Here is a 12,670-nt window from a genome sequence, read left to right on the forward strand (position 1 = left end):
CTAAGGCAAATGCGGGTTAGTTCCATTAAAAAGTCTCCACGAAGACAAATATCTCTCAATACTAGTCATAGGAGTTTCCTTGTCTTCTGAACTTGATTAAAAATTAGAAAACTACTGAGTTAGTTACATTACATTACAGCACATTGGTAGTGAAGAACCCAAAAAAAATGGGGTAACTGCTCTACGACTGTTTTAAAATACAATAAAATACAGAGAAGGTCCGCTGTGGTAGACGAATCATGGGATAGAGTCCCCTTGTCGTCAGGCAAACCATGGGGGGTTTTCGTGGTTTTCCTCTCTAAGGCAAATGCGGATTAGTTCCCTTAAAAATTCCTCCACGAAGACAAATATCTCTCAATACTAGTCATAGGAGTTTCCTTGTCTTCTGAACTTGATTAAAAATTAGAAAACTACTGAGTTAGTTACATTACATTACAGCACATTGGTAGTCAAGAACCCAAAAAAATTGGGGTAACTGCTCTACGACTGTTTTAAAATACAATAAAATACAGAGAAGGTTCTCTGTGGTAGACGAATCATGGGATAGAGTCCCCTTGTCGTCAGGCTAACCATGGGAGGTTTTCGTGGTTTTCCTCTCTAAGGTAAATGCGGGTTAGTTCCATTAAAAAGTCCTCCACGAAGACAAATATCTCTCAATACTAGTCATAGGAGTTTCCTTGTCTTCTGAACTTGATTAAAAATTCGAAAACTACTGAGTTAGCTACATTACATTACAGCACATTGGTAGTCAAGAACCCAAGAAAATTGGGGTAACTGCTCTACGACTGTTTTAAAATACAATAAAATACAGAGAAGGTCCTCTGTGGTAGACGAATCATGGGTTAGAGTCCCCTTGTCGTCAGGCTAACCATGGGAGGTTTTCGTGGTTTTCCTCTCTAAGGCAAATGCGGGTTAGTTCCATTATAAAGTCCTCCACGAAGACAAATATCTCTCAATACTAGTCATAGGAGTTCCCTTGTCTTCTGAACTTGATTAAAAATTAGAAAACTACTGAGTTAGTTACATTACGTTACAGCATATTGGTAGTCAAGAACCCAAAAACATTGGGATAACTGCTCTACGACTGTTTTAAAATACAATAAAATACAGAGAAGGTCCTCTGTATGGTAGACGAATCATGGGATAGAGTCCCCTTGTCGTCAGGCAAACCATGGGAGGTTTTCGTGGTTTTCCTCTCTAAGGCAAATGCGGGTTAGTTCCATTATAAAGTCCTCCACGAAGACAAATATCTCTCAATACTAGTCATAGGAGTTCCCTTGTCTTCTGAACTTGATTAAAAATTAGAAAACTAATCGGCCTTCGAGAAGGAGGATTTTCCTATCGCGCAATAGCAGCTCGTATGCAGCGGAACAGTTCCACAGTGATGCGAGTTTGGAAGCAGTGGACCGACGAGCACCGAACAACTCGAAAAACAGGCACTGGACGACAGAAGGTGACGTCAGAGCGCGATGATCGACACCTGCTCCGCATGGCGGTGAATGATCGCACAGCTTCCTCCAGGCAGCTGGCAGCACATTGGTCTATTGCTACAGGTGTACAATTGTCGGCTTCGTCAATTCGTCGTCGTCTGCTGCGCCGTGGATTGCGTGCAAGGGTGCCATTATACAGGATTCCCCTCACGGCGGATCATCGACGGCTGCGTCGGCAGTGGGCTCTTGAGCACAGAGACTGCCGAGCTGATTGGCACCAAGTTGTCTTTTCAGATGAATCACGCTTCAATTTGTGGACCCATGATGGCCGTGTTCGTGTTAGACGTTATGCCGGTCAACGCTGCCTTCCTGAGTGTATTATTGAACGACATAGTGGTCGAACACCCGGAGTTATGGTCTGGGGTGCGATTTCGTATCATGGACGATCCAATTTGATACGAATTGAGGGTAATCTCAATAGCAACAGATACGTCCGTGAAGTGCTACAGCCCGAAGTCGTTCCTTTCCTTCAAGGCATCCCTGGAGCTATCTTTCAGCAGGATAATGCACGCCCACATGTTGCGCGGACTGTTAGAGACTTCTGTTCAGCACAACGCATGCAACTTCTTCCTTGGCCTGCTTATTCGCCGGATATGTCGCCTATTGAGCACGTGTGGGATATGGTTGGTCGGCGTCTCACTCGTGATCCGCGTCCTGCAGTTTCCAAAGACGAACTTTGGTTGCGCATACAAGCGATATGGAATTCTCTTCCTCAAGCAGATATTCAACATCTGTTTGACTCCATGCCACGTCGTATAGCAGCACTTATTGCAGCGCGTGGTGGCTGCACCAAATACTGATTTCGGACGCTTAATTTGTTTCTTTTGTTTTGAAAATTTCATCATTTATTTGTATCAGTACAAGTCGTTTCTGCATTAAATTTCATTTGATTCTGATGATTCTTTCATGGTGTTGCATTTTCTACAAACAGCAGTTTACAATAAAATACAGAGAAGGTCCTCTGTGGTAGACGAATCATGGGTTAGAGTCCCCTTGTCGTCTGGCTAACCATGGGAGGTTTTCGTGGTTTTCCTCTCTAAGGCAAATGCGGGTTAGTTCCATTATAAAGTCCTCCACGAAGACAAATATCTCTCAATACTAGTCATAGGAGTTCCCTTGTCTTCTGAACTTGATTAAAAATTAGAAAACTACTGAGTTAGTTACATTACGTTACAGCATATTGGTAGTCAAGAACCCAAAAACATTGGGATAACTGCTCTACGACTGTTTTAAAATACAATAAAATACAGAGAAGGTCCTCTGTGGTAGACGAATCATGGGTTAGAGTCCCCTTGCCGTCAAGCTGACCATGGGAGGTTTTCGCGGTTTTCCTCTCAATTCACCTCTAATGCTGGTTAGTTTCTTAAAAAGAGTCCGCCTCGGAGACAAAATTTCTCCCAATATTTGATCCATGAGTTCCCCTGTCATCTGGATTGGGTAAAAAATTACATAGCTAAGGAGTTGAACGCTCATAGACGTAAACAAGCCAAAAAATTGGATTGGCTGTTCAACGGCGGCTATAATATTGAGAAGGGTGGCTGAGAGGATAGAGCTCTTGCCTCCCAAGAAGGTGACACGGGTTCGACCCCAATGATAGCTGGTCCATCCGAATTCCACACCTCGCTCACACCGACAATAAATATTCTTAGTGGTAGACAGGTCACGGGCTAAACTATTCGCTTGCAGTCAGGCTAACCGTGGAAGGTGCTCTTCTTCATACAAAGCAAATACCGGCTATTTGCTTCAAAAAGTCTTTCACGATGGCAAATTTCTTCCCAATAATTGATTCAGGAGTTCCCTTGTCTTTCGGATTGGGTTCAAAATTACAAGGCTACGGTGTTGAACGTTAGTGGTCGTAAACCCTAAAATGGGGTCCGCTGTTCAACGACGGATATAAAATAAAATACAGCGAAGGTCATAGCGAAGAAAAAAACCAGGGTGAAAGCGGGATTCGGAGCCGCAACTTCCCCTCCTAGAATCAAATGATTTATTCTAATTTCTGATCTTTTTTTAAGATGTTTACCTAATAGTCTGCTGAGCACCGTTATCTTACCTTTTATAACATTTGCGTTCCAGAATAAAAATAAGAAATCTAAGTCATGTAGTGATCGGTTTCCAGCAGATCACCGATGTCAAGCTTCACTGGCTGCTGCCAGTGTGCGGGTGGAGGACCACTTGGTTCTGTCTGCGTATGGTCCGAGGGTGTGCGATATTAGTCCTCGTTAAACTGTTCTGCCGTAAAGTGCTCAACTACACGTACAGGTCGTCAAGCTACTGAAGCGGGGGTGCCATCCCGTCTGCAGAGGATCAAAATTGTGATGGCATGTCTTCGGATCATCCTCAGGGATGCTTCCCAGACCGTCACCAATAGCCCATTGTGCAGCTCTACTGCGTAAATGAACTACAACAACAACAATATATCAAAATCATTAGTTCATTTACGCAGTAGAGCTGCACAATGGGCTATTGGTGAGTGTGCGGGTGGGTGACCACTTGAATCAGTTTGCGCAGAAACCGAAGGTGTGCGGTATTGGTCCTCGCTAAGCTGTGCTACAGTAACGGGATGATGCTCCACTGCGGAATGATATTTATATACAACTACAACCAAAAAAAATTTAAAAACGTCATAGAAAACAAGCAAGCTAAAAGCGTGAAAATATTTTCGCACAATCTTTCGAAATTGATTTTAAGTCAATAATTTTTTTATTTGCAGCATTTGAATTTGCATTTAGCATTGATTAATTATAATATCCAAAACAGTATTTTTAAATTACAAAATTTGACAAAAATAAGAAAAGGTTTTTGAAACTTAACTAAATTGTAATAGTCCTGCTGATATTGACTTGTCTGAAAGTTCTTGTGCTTGTTTCTTGTGATTGCATTGTTGATCATGAATTTTTAATGCGCTAATGAATTTAATTTGTGTGAATATTCGTGAAATTATGTAAACATGTCAATTCAGCCTAGCATAATTAGTTTTTAAGTGAAGGAGCTTTTTTATATATTATTATTTCGGTCGTTTCAAGTAGCAGTTTAAATTATACAGGGGTATATTCGTAATCTAATCTGTGACGCCAACTAAATTCGCCAAGACCCAGGTTATCCAGGAAACACATCGAGAAATAAAATTATCTGCAGGGATGGGGCGTATATGGATATCATCAAATCAAAATAGTATTTCGATTTTTGCTTTATTTAGGTTGATAGTCCAATTGTTATTTTTGAGCTAGTTTTAGTTTAAATTTATTATAACTGCTCTCTATTATTTTGAAGTTTTATTTGGAGGGAAATTACCGAATTGTGTAGGATATTATAAATGGTGTAAGTTTGGTGTGCTAAATATTTCTTATGTTGTTCTGTAACGATGTAAACAAGAAATTTACTCAATCCAGAAAGATAACAAAACTGAAATAATCCATTTGCTAGTCTAAGACAGTGCTAAACATTCAAGGAACCAGTTCATTTGTTTATTTTCTTTCTAGATAAATTTGTGTGTATTCTGTAATACTTAGCTTTGTTAATCTGAAATGTTCTGATGTTTTTAATCATTATTACTTCTCAGAATTCCAATTGCTATTTTTAATTGAAATATTATCATTATTTCATTGTTCTGTAACTCTTATATTAAGATACTAAGTATGTAATTGTTCATTCTAGACCTTAAAAAGGGCAGGGCACTAGAAACTGGAAAGAGCCACTAAAGGGCGCCCATCATAAAAAAAAAAGCATTATTTTCAAATATTTGCTTTACGTTTAGGACACTCAAACTATACAAAGTTTTTAATTTTATCACTAAATAAATTTTTTAGCAGTAATTAGTTTAAATAAAATAAATTATTCCTTAATTTAATTGGTACATTCTATAAGTTGATTTTAATGTGAGCGTTATTATAAAATTTTTAAGTGCATAAAAAAATAGCTATATTATTCGATAGTTAGTATGAAATTTACAATTTTGTAAAATCTTCAGATTGTTTTTCTTTTCATGTTGATAACTATGCTTATTCATGCACTCAATTTAAAATATTTTTTCTTTCTTATCTAGAAGATGAAAATGTTGGACATCTCATTTTGGAAGCTGAAGATTGCAAACATGAAAGAATTATTGGTGGTATCATTGGTAGTCAAAAACAAGAAGCTATCAGCCTGATCTAATGGTTAGTTAATAATTATAACAATAAACTTAATTTTTTCATTCAGTTTCTATACTTTCATTATATTACAGAAATGATTGTGCTCCGGAAAAAGTGCAAATTTTTCACTAGTATTTGAAAGTTTGACAAATAATTTATAATAATTTGACTAAAGTAAAATTTTGAAATTTCTCAAATATGGCTGATCTTTGATAAATAATTATTCTTATTATTTTAATAAACACAGATTCAATACTGATAAAAGCTAAATATAATTTTGAATGTTTTTCTTAAAAAAGAAAGAAAAAAAAGGCAAATTTGTTTTAATGAAATATTTTTATGAATAAATTAAAAATGAAATTTTATAGTTTTTATTGTATCACTTATACAAACAACAAATTTCATAAATTTGAATTTTATTCTCATGATATTTGAGGATCTTTTTCATTTAATACAATTTATCCTATCGCATTGAGAGAAAAAAATTTCTTCAAAATGAACTAATTTTAATTTAAATGACTTACTTTACTACATTATACTCCTTTTTACATTACTTTTTTGAAGTAACATTGATTTTATGTTTTATTTATCATTTTAATGCAACATTATATCATATACTAAAGTATTTATAGACTTCAGAAGTATTTATTCTGAAACTAATTTATAAGTTTTAAGTTTATTAGTAAAAATTATATTATTCCCAGAACAATAAGAATGACAAATCTTGTTTTCATGCTTTAAAAAGAACAAAAAGTTCTAATTGCCTTGATTTTGGTGTAATTACCCACTGCAAGAGTAAATACCTGTGTAAAATACCATTTACCCGACCCTCCTACCTAATATTTACCCGACCCTCATTTATAATTGCCATCTCAATAAATCGAACCTCATCTTCACTTTAAAAGTTTTTGTTGAAGATTTTTCTTTCAAAGTTTTTACTACAAAATCAAAAGATTTACCTCTTGTTATAAATTTAAGAAAAAATCATTAGTTACAAATTTTATGTATAAAAAACTATAAATGAGTTAATTTGAAAGAAATAATGTAATTTTTTTTTTACTGAAACAAGACAAAAAAATGTTTGGTGTTTTCTTTCATTATTGAATTTATTTGAGACATTATTTGCTTTCGTATAAAACTTTTTAGGTCCTTATTTTTAAGTACTAGTTCCCTAAACACTCATTATTTTAGTTCAAATTTACTTACTGCCTTGTTATTAAGGTTGGTAAATTTAAGCAAGGAAGAATTAAAAACATTATTACAATCAAAAGAATCACTATAGAGGAAACTTGGACTGAAAACATTAAAACACATTCAATTGCTGGAGCTAGAGAAAAAAAGATTTAACATTATGAAAAAAACAATTCGATTTTTATTTCTGCAAGCAATCATACAGATCTTTTTGTACATCTTAAGCACAATTTAAGAGTGTTTTTTTCTTCTCCTTTTTCCTTAAATACTAAGTTGAAATTCCTAATGTGTACTTTTTAGCGTTATGTTTGGCAAGTGTTATAAAATGGCAAATTCAGAAAAAATGTGATACCACTTTTAATTGTGTAAGAATACTATTTTTAAATCCTTATTTTCATATAAACATGTTTTGTCATGGAAAATTTCTTCATAAGAAACATTATTTTTATAAGGATAGGCTAAGTAAGATCCAAATTGGAGTGAAGGTTTAGAAAAATACATAAAGGTGTACAAACTAAAGTGCATTGTGAATGTTCAAAAATAGTGTCTTAGCATGCAAGGCACATTATTTTTTAAAAGTTAAGCCCTATTCTAAATTTATAAATTTCAGAAATGTTTCAAACAAATTTCAAAGGAAAATATCAGGCAAGACTTTTAGCACTTTTAGCTTACATTGTAGCATTTAGGATCAGTATAAGAAAAAATGTACCCTAAGCATTAACATCTTAGTTTTATTCATTATTTTTGAAATATCTTACTAATAATTACTTTTTCTATTATGAGACAAAATCGATAGTAACTGAAGGCAAGTAGGCAACTATACTGACATTATTTGCATGATTTCAAAATTTTGTGCAATTTTTTTTATTTCAATAGAAGGAAATACATAAGATGACTATACTGTTATGTATTATTCGGCGTAAAATAACATAATTTTCAGGTATTTCTTGGTGAAGTTATTATTATTTTTTTTTTTAAAAAGTGAAAAATTTGTGCCAGATTCTTGCTCTTTTTCTGATTTTCTGAAGTCATTTTTTAAATTTTACTTCATTTTTTTTCCTTCTTGGGGAGATTGCTTAGAAAAAAACCACTCACAAGAATTTACAGTAGGTAGTTAAAAGCAATTACATAGGAAAATATTTACATAATTAAAAAATAACTAAGCCAATAATTCTCTTTCTTGTGCATTTTAAAATTTATAATAACTACTGAGTTTATTAATTGATAAGGAATGAGTTCATGTGCCTACAATATGAATTTTAACATGTGGGTAATTTATTAATTTATTTTTTTAACATAATAGACCTGCTAAATGTAACTAAGGTTCTGGTTTTCAGTTTTGCTACTTTAATTAATTCATTTACTATTTATCTTCATTACTACTTACTTTTACCTACCTTACATTACCTTTTATATTTTTAACATTCTATTACGTAAACACTTTTTGAATGGTTATCGTTTGTTAAAGGTTTAAAACCATCCTATCATTAATTTTACTTAGTGTTAAATTCTTCTAGTCTATTTCTTATTACAGGAATACGAAAAGTGCTATGAGCATTGTTGTAAGTAGGGTGTCAGCACTGTGAAATGCATATTTATCAACAAGCTTAATTTAATAGAATATTAGAATATAAAGTCATATCTGTAAAATAGGCTACAGCAGATATACTGTAAAATTTATATTTCAAAATTAGCTGCTTATAAGTTATATTTTCTTACATTATTTAGATTTTATATTTTTTTCAAAAACATAAATATTTAATATGCATAAAATGAATCTTTATTAACTAGTTTAAGTGATTAAGTAATTTCAGGCCAGATCTGTGTACTGTAAAATTTATGTTTCAAAATTAGTTGCTTATAAGTTATATTTTCTTACATTATTTAGATTTTATATTTTTTTTAAAAACATAAATATTTAATATGCATAAAATGAATATTTATAAACTAGCTTAAATAATTAAATAATTTCAGGCCAGATCTGTGTACTGTAAAATTTATATTTCAAAATTAGTTGCTTATAAGTTATATTCTCCTACATTATTTAGATATTATATTTTCTTCTATAACACAGCAATTAAAATGTACTGTTAGTTACTAAATTTGCTGCATATATAACAGACTTTTTTTATGTGTATTTTTTCAATCCTTTTTTTTTCTCATTTATTTATTTTTTCTGTTTCTTCTTTTTAACTATCCCATGCTTTTGGATTTTGTAACTTGGCAAATACCCTGGGTATTTACCCAGGTGAATACTTAAAATTCATAAATGCCTGGGTATTTATGAATTTTATTGAAAATTCTATTATCATGTTCTTTTGGGTGTTAAAAAATAATATATATATTTAAGGTACAATTAAGTTCTACTAAGTTGTTACTAATTAACTTCTAACAATTAAGTTGTTCGAAGTTAATTAGTTCTTAACTAAGAAGAAAAATTCCTTCATAAATTATTGGAATCATTGTATTTTAGTTTTTATTTGAGAGTGACATTTTGATTCATAATTCCCAATGTTTCATATCTTAGAAATATATTTTTAAAATATAAAATATTTTTCAGATTTTAAGTATTTTATTTTAGAAAATCATGCAAAAATTTCACTGCATATGAATACTATGCAATCTAACTCTGATCTATATTAAGTTGTGAAAAAAAAAGTATAACTAAAAAAACTGTTTTTTAATAAACAGCTTGAAAGCGTTTTTCTATAACTTGAACAGAAAATTCAAGAATTCAATGAATTAGAAAATAAGCATTTAATGATGCATTTTTTTTAAAATAAAGTTTTTATTTAAAAAATAGCGTTCAAATTGCTTAAAAAAAGGTCATTAATATACCCCTTTCGGAAAAAGAGATACTTATATAAATTTTACCGTATGAAAATAATTCTAACAAAGTGAATATTTGTAATAGTAATGAAAATTAAATCTAAGAACACAGATAAATTTACCATTGTCTAAATTGTCTTGTTTAGTTGTCTAAATTGTCTTGTATTTTAAAGATTTGTTTTGCTCATACTTGACAAAATATAAAAATTAAATTGTTTACTTCAATATTTTTTGAAAAAATTATTTTTATTTTTAATTTCATTAAAATATCAAGGAATTTTTTAAAAAATCATCTTTATTTTTTTCTAATAATATGTAGAAAAAAATATTTGTGCAAAATATCAACTGATTTTAAAATTACATTAAAAAAATCATATATTTTAAATAAAATAGTTATATAGTTATTTTTTTACAAAAATTTTTCGAAGGAAATTTCCTGTTTTAGTTTAGTCATTTAATATAAATATTATATTTATGGAATTAATAGAAATGAACACAGTTAAGAAAGTTTAAACTCATCCCCTATGCATATAAATTTCTTCTATTTTATCCAGTTAATACCATTTTCTTAAAAAAAAATGATTTTTTCTTGAAAAGCACTCAAACTTCACATAAATCACTTAACATAAAGTCTACTTTGTGATACTGCACAATACCTTTTAACATTGCTTTTTATTGTGACAATTTAGCTCCTCTGCTTGGTATTTATAGTTTTTTGAAATATTTTTCCTGGAATTAATATAGTTTAGTGTTCATTTTTTGAAATTAAAAATGTTATGTTATTGCCAGAACTGTAAACAAGGCAAATGATGATTAGATATTTTAAAAATGACGAAAAGTTATAAAAGCCTTGATTTAGGGTACTACCCCAAGGCAGAGGTAAATACCCATTTATAAATACCATACTTACTGGGTATTTATCTGACCACATCTATACCCATGAAGTGTTTGGCTAAATTTGAATCGAAAAAACTCTTAATAAATATAAAATAATAACTATGAAATATGTATACTTTTAATTGCTGCAATTTTTGTAGTCTTTATCTAATTTTCTTATTTTTCTTCATTCTCAGTGACGGTATATATTATTTAAAAACACATTTTAAGTTTGAATTTTTTTTTGTTTATAAAAATAAATAATTATAATAAAGTTTGCATGAAACACTGAAAAGTTAAAAAATTTTATACCTTATTATTTTGAAATTTTTTTCAAAAAATTTTCATGCAACAAATTTGTCCTAAAAAATTTTAAGCAGAGGAACTTTTTTTAGAGGAAAGCCTCAGAAAAAAAGTTTAGCTTTTAGGTACATTCAATCACCTAATTATTCTTTAGTTAGATGAGAACAATCACAAATTTATCTTAAAAATAATAAAAATAGAAATCAAGGTTTATGTGTCATATAAACTAAAAAAGTAAAAAAATTTTATTAGTTTTACGCATGCTATTTTCTCTTTGCTTAATCAGATGAAAGTATACTGAAAAATAAAAATCTGCAATGCCTTTTTTGGTAGAATATAGATTTTAACAATACTTGATTATTCTAAAATTCTCAGTAATTCCCATTAAACTTTATTCAGCAGTTTAAGCTTCTGAAAATGTGTTGAAGAACCTAATTTTTTTTATTGATTTTCTGAAAAATGTATTTTCTCCTACAGAATTTAAAAGAATAAATTTTATTTGGGTAACGAAATAGCAGGGTCTTATAATAATTCTTGTTAACGGCATTGAAACAGATTAGTTGCTTAAAATATTTGTACAAATATTTTAAAAGCAAAATACACAAATACAAAATTGAAGAAGTCATTATAATGATGTATTATATAGCTATTATAGAATTATATGTAATTATTATAGAATTATAAAGTTTCTAAAAAGACTCAAAATTTAGATTTTTTGTCATCTATATTTTTATATATTTCTTTTTGTTCTTCTCAACAAAATCTTCTTAAATTAAATCAATTTCTTATTTAATAACAAATCCTTTTAATTAGTTTACTTTGACTTATATAGTGACTTATTCATATGGATTTTGTTTATTAATATGAGTTTGAAACAATTAGATTTTTTAAAAAGAAAGCTCTTCTGACTCGTGTCTATATAAATAAGAAATATATTGTAACACAGAGTTCTCCCTATGAATAAAAAAGGGTTGGGCACTTCCTCTCTGAAAAAAGCTTTTTGAGTTTTGAAAGGGCACTCACATCAAAAATTAAAATTGGCAATATTATGTAATAAGTGAATTTTATCCAATTAAATTACCTCATACTATCATAAATTGTCACATACTGTCTTATAAGTATATTATCTAAAAGTAATTCTCTCTCATTATCAAAATCTGAGAAGAGATTGTTGTTAATAAAAATAATTAAAGGCATGCTAACAGACAATCTCTGTGCATATATTTTTTTTTCAATTAAAAGTAAACTAACAAAAAATGATTATTTGATAAACAGCTTGAGAGCATTTTTTAATAATTTTAACTATAAATTATAGGGAAATAAACTTTAAAATGTGCATTTTTTGAAAAAAAATATTTAGAAATTAGTTTTAAAATTTAAAATTACTTAAAAAATTTATTAATATGCTCCTCCCCGACCTCTCCCTAAAAAGATACTTATATTATGGAATATTGACCAGTTGAGAATAGTCCAAACAAAGTAAATGTTTGTAAAAGTAAACTGAATTTAACCTATAAGCACATAATTTTACCAATGTGTAATTGTTATTTAAACAATGAATTAATTTTTTTCAAAATGGAATCTGAATAAAAAGTTAATATTTTTAAAAGAGAGTGTCTTATTTTTATTAAAAGTGCAAAGAGGGTGCATTTATTGGGATCAAAGGGTTAGCTTGAAGGGTTGCCCTTCACAAAAGAGTTAAAGCGAACACTGGTATTAAAATATACTGTTAATGAATTTCTTCTAACAAAATGACTAAATGTTGCATTTTGAGAATGTTTTTCAATGCCCTTGAAAAATTATAATTATTGGAGATAAGATTTTGTTTTTTTTTCGATGAATAATATA

At 30.4% G+C, this 12,670-nt stretch overlaps 1 protein-coding gene and 1 long non-coding RNA gene across 1 annotated transcript in view; one reads left to right on the forward strand and one right to left on the reverse strand.

Moving 5' to 3' along the window:
- Positions 1-12,670, reverse strand: part of LOC147810084 (uncharacterized) — a 391,466-nt gene that overhangs the window by 268,356 nt on the left and 110,440 nt on the right.
- Positions 4,058-12,670, forward strand: part of LOC147810090 (uncharacterized) — a 34,954-nt gene continuing 26,341 nt past the window's right edge. The window contains exons 1-2 of the long non-coding RNA XR_015434189.1: positions 4,058-4,310; positions 5,536-5,647. This is a non-coding gene — a long non-coding RNA (uncharacterized LOC147810090). The remainder of the gene's footprint in view (positions 4,311-5,535; positions 5,648-12,670) is intronic.

The sequence above is a fragment of the Parasteatoda tepidariorum genome, chromosome 5 (genome assembly GCF_982258835.1).
Source record: "Parasteatoda tepidariorum strain Cologne lab strain chromosome 5, Ptep-v5.0, whole genome shotgun sequence".
Classification (NCBI taxonomy): Eukaryota; Metazoa; Arthropoda; class Arachnida; order Araneae; family Theridiidae; genus Parasteatoda; species Parasteatoda tepidariorum.